The sequence below is a fragment of the Anabrus simplex genome, chromosome 4, assembly GCF_040414725.1.
Source record: "Anabrus simplex isolate iqAnaSimp1 chromosome 4, ASM4041472v1, whole genome shotgun sequence".
Lineage (NCBI taxonomy): Eukaryota > Metazoa > Arthropoda > Insecta > Orthoptera > Tettigoniidae > Anabrus > Anabrus simplex.
Window position 1 is genome coordinate 424,095,865 of NC_090268.1, and position 13,579 is coordinate 424,109,443.

General features: G+C 39.1%; 1 protein-coding gene across 1 annotated transcript in view; it reads right to left on the bottom strand.

Moving 5' to 3' along the window:
- Positions 1 to 13,579, bottom strand: part of LOC136872788 (zinc finger protein 85) — a 42,020-nt gene that overhangs the window by 6,486 nt on the left and 21,955 nt on the right. The gene's annotated exons all lie outside the window — the stretch shown is intronic.

Here is a 13,579-nt window from a genome sequence, read left to right on the forward strand (position 1 = left end):
AAGTGTGGAAGACTTCGTGCGCAACTGGCTGGTGACATGACTCTGTTCTTTTTATGATGAGGGCATCAAAAGGCTGTCCGTATGCTGCGACAAATGCATTTCCAAAGCGGGAAGCTATGTGGATATAAATTCTAATTGTCTTGTGTTTTTCAATAAATGAATTTAAATAAAAAATAAAATCCCATTTATATTTGATTCCTCCTGGAAACTTCTGATAAGAATTTATACACATAACAAGTTACCTAATATTACAATATCCAACTAATATTTAACTCAATGACTGACATCCATCCCAGTCTTTTGGACCGTGGGGTCAAGTTATGGGGTTTGTGGCTTCAGGGGTTGGGTGTTTGTTCTATTTATGAAATACTTGCATCTCCTACACCATACACTACACTTCCACAAAAACAACATTCAATATACTTTCCATACCTCATTGGAGGACTTGCCTTGCAAAGAAATTTCAGGGCATAAAAAAAAAAAAAAAAAAAAAATCATCTTCATTCGTTCAGTCAAGTATACCCCTTGGTCATCATATGGATCAAGTGCCTCCATTCAGCTCTATTAAGAGCAGCTTCTTTCAGTTCGGTGGTCATCATGCCAGTATCTCCTCTGACGCCATCTAACCTACATGATCTTGGCTTCCCAGTTCCTCTTATGTCTTCCACCATATGAAGCATGACATCATCTTTTCCTCTTTTCCAGGAAGGTACTTCTCATTATGTGGCCTAAGTAGGGTAGCTTTCATCTCAAGATACTCACTTCCAAGGGGATTTTTGGCTTGACCTGGTCCAAGATTTTGTGATTACTAATTCTGGCTCTTCATTCTGAGAGATTACAAGTAATAAATCTCATTGTGGACCGCATTGGACACCAGATTATGAACATTAAAATAAGAATAATAGTTAACACCATCTTATATTTAGGATATAAACATTACAACAGGTGTTGTAAGATGGGACATGTTTCGCTTAACTGTCGTAAGCATAATCAGCCAAAATAAATCTTAGCCTAAAGTTAGGTCAGGGCCCCGAACCTAGTGTCCTTAAAATATATGGCACCCTAAGAATCAACATTTACATTTAGAAAATCAAATAGGCTTAAAACTAGTGTGAAAAAACAAAAACAAAACATAGAATGTTACAAAAATGTTTAAAAATTTTACACACGTAATTGCGTGCGGGTTTTATTTGCTTCAATGTTGGCATTTAACTTTTTTCAAAATGAGACTTCGCAAAGTTAGGGTGCGGCGATTACTCGGTGGCGGGGATTATCCGCGTAAATACGGTATATCACGGCGAAGTGAAAAAAAAAAAAAAAAAAAAAAACACGTAATCATGTAGCCAGAGGTTGAAAACATAAGGTACAACACAGAACTGGCAGTGTAATAATCAAAACTCATTGCTACCAGTCAGTTAATAAGAATGTTCATACGTAACAAAAAATGATGATTATATTTTTTGAATGAAGAAATAATTAAATCCCACTCTTGTATGGATATGTGAGTCGGGCAAGAGAAATCACATATTGTAGCGGACATGGAGTAGTAACACTTTAAACAGGATTGATCATGCCTGAGGCCGCTTATAAGGTAGAGGCCAATATCCACTTCATCCAAAACAATGGTTAAAGCCGAATAACAGTTGTCTTTACTTTTACTGGGAATTCAAGACCAAAAGGGAATAAGATGCAAAGTGCGTGAACTGAAGTCTGAAAAATGGAAAAGGGAAAAAGATGTAATCGGGCCTTGAAAATAGGGTGTTGAAACTGAGAATCTAAGATCGCTTACCTCTTATGTTGGATTGACTAGAGACATTAGCTATTCGAGGGGGTCTGTTAAACGTATGCCTGTTGCTGCGTGTGTTATCTGTGTGCTTACTTAGGCGGAGAGTAAGTTGGGACAGGGGGGGTAGGCGCAACAATGAGAGTGCTGGAAGCTGGCGGCGAAGTTGTATTATGGGGAGGGGGTAAAGTGGAATTTGTTATGATTTATATTAAAATTAGTGAGAAACTTGGGGACTTGTTCAATTAATGGGCTGTTGTTCTCAGGGATGTCATTCAAATTATTATTATTAAAATGTTGATCCAAGAAAATGTACGTATTTTCCAATCCTGTCATTAAGCTGCTTTTATTTACATATTTTATAATGTGGAGGTCCTGATCAATTGTAGAATAATTGTGGCCGGAATCCGTCATGTGGTTGCTCATGGCAGAGTAATTTTTATGCTTTAAGGCATAATAATGTTCCAAGTACCGTATCTAGTTCTAAAACTGCGGCCAGTTTGACCGATATAAGAAAATTCACACTGGGGGCATTTGAGTCTGTAAATACCAGGGTTCAAAAATTTGTCCTGAGAAGTATTTACCAAGTTGGAATTAAAGAATATATTCCGATTAGTATAGCGCGTTCGGTAGGCGATTCTGATGTTATGCTTCTTAAATGGGTTAGTAATGCTGTATATGGCAAGGTTAGTGAAGGTGAAGGTGACAGTGTTTATTCTTTTGGGCTTATCTGGAATTAAATTTGTAGTATTTTTTGATTTTATTTTACCAATAATCTTATTGATCAGGTTAGGTTTATAGGCGTTAAGTTTTGGAAGTTCTTTTATGTATTCGAACTCTTTTTTTTTGCTCGATGAACTAAACTGTAGAAAGTAGCTTGTTTATGAGACTGAGGGTGTAAAAGACTCATTCTTTATTGTTCAAGTAGCAGCGGAGGGCTTTCTGTAAATTTGGAAAATAAAATTATCACTGGCTCTGGTCAAGGTCAAGTCCAGGAAGTTTCAAGACTTGTTGAATTTGTCTTCCTTAGTGAACCTGATATTGTGGTCTAGGTCATTAAGGGTCTTTCAAATGTCATCACTCTTATTGCGATGTGTGTCATTGATGGCAAATGTGTCATCGATGTATCTTAGCCAAAGCTGTAGACCATTGATTTTATTGATTATCTTGTTAGTCTCAAGGTGATCCATTAAAATGTTAGCAAGGATTCCAGATATCGGGTTGCCCATCGCTAGTCCCTTCTGTTTGTAAATTTTGTTATTGAATGTGAAGAAATTATTGTTTATGTTACCGCGGTTTGGTGGATTAGCAGAGGTGAAAGAAGGTGCTGGGATGAATAGGTCTCAATATACGAAATTAAAGTTAATTTAAAATTTAACAAGGTTATATTTTCTTTTTAAGATCAAGAAATAACAAACATAACAGGTACTCAGTAGCCTAGCAACAAATCGAGAATGTACAATTACAGTGTTACAGGATTTGGGCTCCGAGAGCCAGACACACAATTCTCGAGCAATTAGCCCAACTTCAGCCAGATACCAGGTTTGACAAAGGGGCAGAAAACCCCAATCATGCCCAGGAGCTCTTGCTCCCTATTACTCAGTAAAGCCTGCTTGAGGCACACAGAAATCAAAATGTTAAGAAAGAGCAACCCGCTCTTAAAGTTCAAGCCTATCAAAGGCCACACCAAAGTCCACCTTCAAGCTGACCTCCAAGCACATGAAAACAGGGGTAAAAATACCCAACCTACTGAGGCCTACTCAATAAAGAAACAGGACAATTACATGGCCTCCAAAATACCAACTTGAGAGGAGGCGTCCTTGCACTCCTAATACACTTTATTTAAAACCTATTTGGCACTAGGCCGCATATGCAAGGGCTAATCCCATACTAAAGAGGTGACACGATAGGAAAACTTATTACATTACGAAACAAAGAAAAATGGTTGAAAAAACATAGTCACCTCAAAAACAATATGAAAGGGAGCTTGAGAGGGTTAGGCACTCTCTATCCCAATTTGTAGTTTAAAGAGAGAGAATTTATACCAAGAGTCTATTACATTTTAGAGGAAAGTTACATGATAAAAGGTATCGAACCTGCCCCGACAGTTAAACTGCTGAGCTAGCAAGAAAAGAAGTTATTAAAAGGCCATTACCTTATTGATGAACCGCTGCCCGACGAAAGAGGTGCTTCCCGCCCCCTGCTACATAATTTACACAATGATAGATGTTACTGAAGTGGCGCAGAGACCCGAAAATCAGCAGTTTATATACCCTCGCGGAACATTCGAGACCTTTCATGAATGATAACACCGCCCACAAGCATTTTATTGGACGGCCAAAACATTACAAGTCAAAACTGAAGAAGACATCTAGGATTGGTGGAAAATTAATTACAAAAATTACTCATTGGTCGAATTCAAAACTGGCGGAAAGAGAAGGGTTATACAGCCAACCTAAACAATGACTGAAATAAATTTAACAAAGAACAAACTTATGCATACTAAAATTCTTCAAAAAAAAGTTCTTTCACTTCGCACTAGGGTGCACCGTTGTATTTCTTCAGTAGTGCCATCTAGAAGAGAATGTTCACACTTCTCACTACAGAGAAAACAAAAATAAATCAAAAAAGACACAGTTCAGAATGCTTCAAAATTTACAGATAGCGACATCTTCTGATAACCTTTAGAATTAACATGGTTGTTAGAGTTCAGGCTTCCTCCAGTAGAGGAGTTTCAACTGGCGCAAAGTTTGAATTAGCGGCGCGGAGGTGTACCGCCTGGTACAGTTTACTATGAATTTTAGCAAGTTGATCAGTTCATCTATTTCACATTTGCTTATAGTGTTATGTTTCAAAAGGTTAGTTTCTATTAAATTAATGGTTTCATTTACTGGTATACTAGTATACATATTGGCGACATCATACAAAACCATGACATGATTGTCATGTAACTTAAATTTAGAAAGTTTATTACAAAAAAACAACTGGATTTTTGACATAGGCTTCATTATTGAACTCATAATGGTTATTTAGAAAAAGGTGTAAAAATTTAGAAACCTTGTAGGTGGGGCTATTTTGACAGTTTATAATAGTTAAATAATTGAAAAGGAGGTTCAACCTATTCAATACTTAAAAGAAAGAAATGTAGTAATTACATTCTTATTTAAATGGGACCGGTTTCGACCTTAGTCCAGGTCATCATCAGCCGTAAAAACATGTACAATGTTTATGAATATTGGAGGTTAGTTTCACACTCTGATAGGCACAAAGACACGACATCACATTCTGTCATGCACAAAGTCACAACACTATCAACTAATATACGAAGATCAAAAATAACTTGAAGTCGCAGACGAATAGATTTGTAGTAGAAAGCCGCCAGCTCCTGGTGATCAGCGCGGCACATTCAAGGTCATGCGCTGCGGTCGAACGCCAAAGTAGAGTGGAGAATGTTTTGAAGGTCCAGAATTTGTCACAGTTGCAGGAAGTTAAGTACGTATATAAAAATATACGACGCAAATCAGTATAATAATAGGGCGCATCAGCACCTCTTTTTTATGTATTTTTGGTAAGGCATTAGCAGTAGGTAATCTGGGATTGATAATCGTGAGTTTTTGTTTGTTCAGGCTCTTGAAAGAGAAAAGATGAATTTTTCAGCAAGTTCTTTATACCACGCTGGATCTTTAAAGTGGGATCCTTGTCAATTAGTTTGTAGTTATTGGCAGAAAAGAAGTCTTCAGTTTTACTAATCCCAGATTACCTAGTGCTAAAGACTTACCAAAAGTATATAAAAAAAGGTGCCAATGAGCCCTATTATAAACTGTCAAAATAGTCCCACCTACAAGGTTTCTAAATTTTTACACCATTTTTTAAATAGCCATTATAAGTTCAATAATGAAACCTGTGTCAAAAATCCAGTTGATTTTTGTAACAAACTTTCTAAATTTACGTTACATGACAATCATGTCATGGTTTCGTATGATGTTACCACCTTTTGAAACATAACACTATAAGCAAATATGAAGTAGATGTACTGATCAACTTGCTAAAATTTGTAGTAAACAATAAGTTCTTTACATTCAATAACAAAACTTACAAACAAAAGGGACTAGCGATGGGCGACCTGATATCTGGAATCCTTGCTAACATTTTTATGGATCACCTTGAGACTAACAAGATAATCAATAAAATGTCCAACTCGTTGGCTGAACGGTCAGTGTACTGGCCTTCGGTTCAGAGGGTCGCGGGTTTTGATTCCCGGGCGGGTCGGCGATTTTAACCTTCATTGGTTAATTCCAATGGCCCGGGGGCTGGGTGTTTGTGCAGACCCCAACATCCCTGCAAGTCACACACCACACATAACACTATCCTCCACCACAATTACACGCAGTTACCTACACATGGCAGATGCCGCCCACCCTTATCGGAGGATCTGCCTTACAAGGGCTGCACTCGGTGAGAAATAGCCACACTAAATTACATACATACATACATACATACATACATACATACATACATACATACATACATACATACATTATCATTATAGACTGTTATGCCTTTCAGCGTTCAGTCTGCAAGCCTCTGAGAATTTACTAAATGTCGCCACAATCCTCGATTTGCAACTAGTGTTGTGGCCTCATTTAGTTCTATACCTCTTATCTTTAAATCGTTAGAAACCGAGTTTAACCATCGTCGTCTAGGTCTCCCTCTACTTCTCTTACCCTCCATAACAGAGTCTATTATTCTCCTAGCTAACCTATCCTCCTCCATTTGCCTCACACGACCCCACCACTGAAGCCGGTTTATGCGTACAGCTTCATCCATCGAGTTCATTCCTAAATTAGCCTTTATCTCCTCATTCCGAGTACCCTCCTGCCATTGTTCCCACCTGTTTGTACCAGCAATCATTCTTGCTACTTTCATGTCTGTTACTTCTAACTTATGAATAAGATATCCTGAGTCCACCCAGCTTTCGCTCCCGTAAAGCAAAGTTGGTCTGAAAACAGACCGATGTAAGGATAGTTTTGTCTGGGAGCTGACTTCCTTCTTACAGAATACTGCTGATCGCAACTGCGAGCTCACTGCATTAGCTTTACTACACCTTGATTCAATCTCACTTACTATATTACCATCCATTATCAATAAAATCATTGGTCTACAGCTTTGCCTAAGATACGTCGATGACACATTTGCCATCATTGACACACATGGCAATAAGAGTGATAACATTTTAAGGACCTTTAATGACCTAGACCACAATATCAGGTTCACTAAGAAAGACTAAATCAACAAGTCTTGAAACTTCCTGGACTTAACCTTGACCAGAGCCAGTGATTTTCCAAATTTACAGAAAGCCCTCTGCTGCTACTTTGACAATAAAGAATAAGTCTTTACACCCTACTTCATCTTTCCCCTTCCAGAAGACTGTGTAACCTGAACTGAACTCTGTAAGTTTACCTTCACTGGAGAGTTTGGTTTCAATTAAGGCAGCAATATCAACGCTGATTCGTACAAGCTCATGGATGACAAGAACTGTTCTTCTTTCAGGTCTGTTATTGTCTTTCAAATCAAGTAAGGTTCGAATATTCCAGGTTCTTATAATCAAAGTTTTGGTAATCTTCATTTTATGACTTCATAAGGGGTGGCCTGCTGGGTGCGGCCTCCCAGCCGGCTAAGAGTGTGACTACCAATGTTCAGCCACATTTTGTAGGGCCTACCCCAATCAGGGGCTGGAGTTGAGTTGAAGGGTGTGACAGCAGAAAAAAGTGCCACAAGTGGGATTTTGTTCAAGGTGGATCGCAGCTTGCAAGGAAGTGTCTCACATACTATGATATCGGAACTATACCCTGCGGCACAAATGAAATGTAACGTGCAGATTCTAGTACCACGACTGCAATGGACTGCTGCACACTTGAAATACCAATGAGTTGCAAATAGTGAATTTTCTGTAATTTTTTATTCTACTAGGTCATCTGGCATGACCTCATCTGCCTCCACGACTGTTGAGAACCACAAAAAGGAGGTTCCTCTGTCTGTTTTGCCATTGGGCCAAATACACAGATTGTGGATTCCAGTGTCATTTTCTACACTGAGGGGACCATCACCCTACCCAAAGGGGCTCATCGGCCCGAAGCCGTTGGCCCCTAGGGGAGGTCGAGTTATTTACCGCTGCTCGACACTCGGCGTTAGCAGTTTTTACAGCTGGTTGCCAAGCCCTTGGGACCGGATACTAATAATACTAATAATAATATTTTTAAAATATTCTTTCTTCTTCTTTCATTTCATCCTACTTGGGGTACGTTGAATCAATAATTTCTCTGCGTGTTGTTCATTTCTTAGTGCCCAGTATTTCTTCGTTCCTTCTGATCTTCATTTCCTCTCGTCTTCTAAGATAATAGGTTTGGCTTTTAATATAGATTTGTCTTGGACCCTTATATTTTCGTCTTTAGTTATTACTTTAGCTGTTCGATCGAATAGTGAATTTTCTGTAATTTTTAATTCTACTAGGTCTTTTTTCAGTTTCTTTAAACCAGTTGGGTTTTGTTTTGTGCTGACGGAAGAAGTCAAATATTTGTTTGGTTAATAATCCAGACATGCCAACTTTAAAAAGTGAAAAATCAGGAGAAATTTCGCAGCGAATCGCGATGTATTACGACACATCACTGATGGCAGAACATGTACAAATTCATTATAATTAAATACATTAATAATTCTATTTGCCCATATATATATTTTTCATCATTTGCATGTGAATACTAAATACCAGACATACCTGAACTGTAGGAACATGTGACTTCTCATCCTTCAACATGGTGATCACATTACAACTAATATTGTTGTTCAACACACCAGTAGCTGACTTAGCCCTCTTCAGAAACTCGGAACTAAATTTTTGCTCAAAGCACTTGCCGTGCTGAACTGATTTCAAGGTTAAAAGTTTCTCCAAAGTTTGTTCAGACAGCAAGGATCTGAACTGTGTTTTTGTCTTTGTGACTCTGCTAAAAATCCTTTCACATTCTGCATTGCTATGTGGAAATGATAAAATAGCAAGTATCACCTTAGAGAGTCTGTCATATTTAAGTACACCATCAGCAGATTTCATCTGACCTATCAATGCCCATTGAACATCAATTCTTCCTTTTGCCAGATCTGTTTCTTCGAGCTGAAAGTTACAGAACGGGGGGGGGGGCAGAATATAAGTTTCTTTATCCAAATGTTCTGTTTCACTAGTCAAAATGTTTGGACACTTGTCAATGAAAAATCTAAGGCTAGAAAATGATGCCTTACTTATAGCAGAAATATTTGCAACTTCTGCATTAATTAAAATTCCATCTTTGAATGGAAATTTGTGTACCATGTAGTCACATGATGAAGAGAAACACTTTCTAACAGACTTAAAGAATATGCACTTTTCCTCTGACTTCAAGGTGTTCACTAAAACAAATGCAGAGTTCCCTATCATCAGATTACAATCATCCTTTTGATTTGCTGGAGTATGATAATCTACATCAAGGAGAGAGAGGAGGATCTTTTAATAACGTCTGGTTTCACAAACCTTGCGATCACATTCTTCAACAGTTCCTCCAAAACTGACCTCAATAAGTGGATGTGCAGCATACTTGACTGAAGAGCTACGTTTGGATTCTCAAAGATATCCATAAAACTTGAGAGAAAAAGGCAAAAAGATTTATGTAAATTTGATGAAAGGAACATGAAAAGTCGTTCTTCACGTGACAATGCATGGCTCTTAGTGTCATATGTAGTTTCATTCCTTCTTTTTTTGTAAAACTGATGACTGGGTTTTCCTTTTAACTGAGGAGTGAGGTGAAATGTTATGACAATCCTTAAAGGCCGGTACTCACTAGGAGGCTGCAACATGCAACGCAATGGTTGCTGCAACCTTGTATATTGTGTACGTTCATCAAACCTTAATGCGAACACCAGTAGTTCCGCAGCATTCGTTGTGACACATGCAACAATGTCGTCCAGTATACTCGTCATAAATGCTGTGTATATTCTGCTAGATTACCTAATTGAGGACTATAAACATCCCCGTCGTTGGTGGCAAGGTGACTTTTACAAAGGTAAAGCTAATTCCAATTTGCTTCTGGAAATAAACAAGGGACACGAAATTTAGAAAAGCTATATCTGTTCAATATTAATTGGCACTTACTTTGAGATTTTTAGCCACCGGTGACAGCTTCACCAGCTTGCAGTATCTCCTCAGAATATCCAAACAAGTCATAAGTTTTTTTTTCTATTTACTTCACGTTGCACCGACACAGATAGGTCTTATGGTGACGATGGGACAGGAAAGGGCTAGGACTGGGAAGGAAGCGGCCGTGGCCTTAACTGAGGTACAGCCCCCAGCATTTTCCTAGTGTGAAAATGAAAAACCACGGAAAATCATCTTCAGGGCTGCCGGCAGTGGGGTTCGAACCCACTATCTCCCAGATGCAAGTACACAGCTGCGCGCCCCTAACCGCACGGCCAACTCGCCCGGTAGTCATAAGTAAATTTGTACCACAAGTGTGTCAAGCAATCATCAGCGAATTAAAAGATCACATAGAGGTAAGGTTCATTTAGTTTTATTTCATTTCTTTAAACATTATTTTGTGTGAGACGTCATTGATATTGAAATCATTTGGCACTTCACTGAAGGGTCCCATAATAATGTAGAATTGAGATATAATTCTATTAAATTTAGACAGGATTCCTCAGTCCACTCCATGACCTCTGCGCGTCCTGTCTACGAAATGTGCCTGGAACACGTCAACAAACGCACTGCGCGCCGCTTTGTGTTCGCCAGAATACCGACAACCAGATGGATCATAGTGCGCCTCACTGCGAACGGTTGTAGCAACGAAGCTCAAGGCGTACTCATTAGAAAAATATGGTTGCAGCAACTGTTGCGTTGCATGTTGCAGCCTCGTAGTGAGTACCCGCCTTAACGTTTTCAGACAAACAAGACACATCTGCACTTAAACTCTGCTTAGGAATTTTGTAAGTCTTCAAAGTTCCCATCTGAGAATCCTTACTCACAATTTCTCTCCTGAATAATGTAACCAAAGGGTCCCACTGAAGCAAAATCCTATCTAAACACCTTCTTAGTGATAACCATCGAGTAGGCACATGCTTCAGAATTTTCCTGATCTCTGTGTTGTGTAAAGTCTGAAATTCTCTGAACTTTTTTTTCCTCTTTGCACTCCTTTCCAGATAATAAAATATATCAATTATACTTTCATCTACATTTACGGGCAAACACGCCGCGCCCTTCTCGGCAGCAAGATTAATTAGGTGACAAGAGCAGCCTACGATGATTATGTTACTATTTTCCTGCTTCAAACATCCTGCCACACCATTCTTTAATCCTACCATTACTGGAGCATTATCAGCACCAAGAGTTAGGCAGTTTTTTAATGGAATGCAGAATTCCCGAAAAGTTGAGAGCAAAAAACTGGCAATGTTAGCTCCAGTAGCATCCCCTTCTAAATTACGCACAGAGAGTAGACAACTCTGAATTTCATTGAGCTCAGGCCTAAAATATGTTACAACAATGGGATATATCTTCAAGTCGCTTTTATTGCTACTATCAGTAGTAACAGAAAACGCATTCACCTGCAAATGTGATACAATTTTCGCCCTTTCTTTCATGCACATTTCTGTAATAATAGCCGCTGTTTTCGTTCTAGTACACCTATATCGTTTAGCGATTTCCGAATCAGGAAACATTTTGCGAAACAAAGGTTCCGCGTGATCGGCACAATTTACAGGCAGGTTATGTTCTAGTATAAATTACGTAAATAACGCCTCGGCATTCGTCACAGAATTTACATTTTGGTTTTTACATGAAAAGTTCAGTTTCTGGTTTCTTTCTACACAGTGGACACTCTCCTTATGTTTTCTTGTTTGCATATGCTTGAGTATATCTCATTTCCCATCATGTGCAACTGAAAAATCGCACCTACATATAGTACAGAATGTCAACGTTGGTCCCTTTCTGGATTCACTCACACACAGAAACTCTTCCCTATAAGCACTTTTAAACACTGCATCATATTTCTTTTTTAACATTTTGGCCAAAACAAATATTAAGGCACAACACGAGCACTTCTGTAGGTCTTGACCTGGGTAGAACGACTATGGTGTACTACTTCTGAGGTTAGGTTACTCCAAAGAGAATGTTGCTCGCTTGACTCGCTTGCAAAGAGAATGACTTTATTATAGACCAAAGTGCAGCACATGACTGGCCACCGTGCCCCATACTGCCATCTGGTATCATTATTAGAGCTACTATTGACCAGCCATACTCAGCCACATATCGACAGAACGAGGAAATCCGCGGGAGTTTAAAATAATACAAAAATTACGGATATTGCTCTGAAAATAGGGAGATCGGACCCAGCGATCGGGAGAAACGATGAAAAATCGGGAGTCTCCCGCTCAAATCGGGAGACTTGGCACGTCTGATAATCTATTAAGAGTTCATTCTGAGAAGATGACTGTAAAAATTTATCCTTCTTTTTAACATAGTATCTGAGAGATTTTCAATTTTCTTGTAGAGTGTTTCATTCTTGATGTATATTATCTAATTATCCTGAAATTTTGGTCCTATGATCTTTCTTAAAATTTTCCTTAACTTGAGTTTCTCCAACTGGCCTTTGAAATTCATGTTTAGTGTTTCTGCTGCATATAGTGCTTCTGGTTTAATCACTGTTTTATACTGTTTAATTTTGGACCCCCATGAAAGAGATTTCTGCCTAGTTGCTTTACGTCGCACCAACACAGATAGGTCTTATGGCGACGATGGGACAAGGAAGGGCTAGGAGTGGGAAGGAAGCGGCCGTGGCCTTAATTAAGGTACGGCCCCAGCATTTTCCTGGTGTGAAAATGGGAAACCACGAACCACGGAAAACCATCTTCAGGTCTGCCGACAGTGGGGTTCGAACCTACTATCTCCCGAATACTGGATACTGGCCGCACTTAAGCGACTGCAGCTATCGAGCTCGGTAAAGAGATTTATTGTTGCATGTATCTTTTGTTAGTTGGAAGGCCAGGTCAAGTTTATTTTTCCTGGATTCCACTGCTCTGCATTCCACAGTGTTCCAACTAATACATTCACTGAGATATGCAGCGTATTTGAAGAGGACTGTTGTCTTATCTTAGCATGCGAGATTAACATCTTTGGCAGCTTCAGCAGTCTGGTGGCTTTACTTTTTCCTTATCCTCCACTAGGAGTGATCAAAAAACACCTTTCTACTTCATTATAAAAACATCTTTCTACTTACAAGCAATTCGATTACTCTTACTGAATTACTTCCCAACCCTGAATGTAAGAAAAAGTAGGGTAGAAAGACCGTTGAAAAGATGGAGGGACCAGCTGAATATGGAGACAAAACAGGTCTAGTAGCACAATCCTTGGGTAAAACTCAGGGAAACACTTGCGAACTATGACAGCTGCAGGCTCCCGCACCTTCCACAGCACAATGTTTTGTCAGCATTCAGTGCACTGCAGACAAAGCAGCTGGAAACAGGTCCACACAGAACCGAGGGAACATCCACCAACTTATTCTCAACACAGACTTGAAACAGCTACGTGCATTGGCAATTCCTTAACCTACAACAACTCTCAATTTTACTACTAATCACCATAGCAGCAAAGGATGTCCCCTCAGATCCATTTCTGTACTACAATGCAGTAAACTACATCTGCCAAAGCAGCACTGCAAAATATTATACTTCTTGTCTGAGCATACTCCTACAATTTGTGAAGAAACATCATCTGGTGCAGAA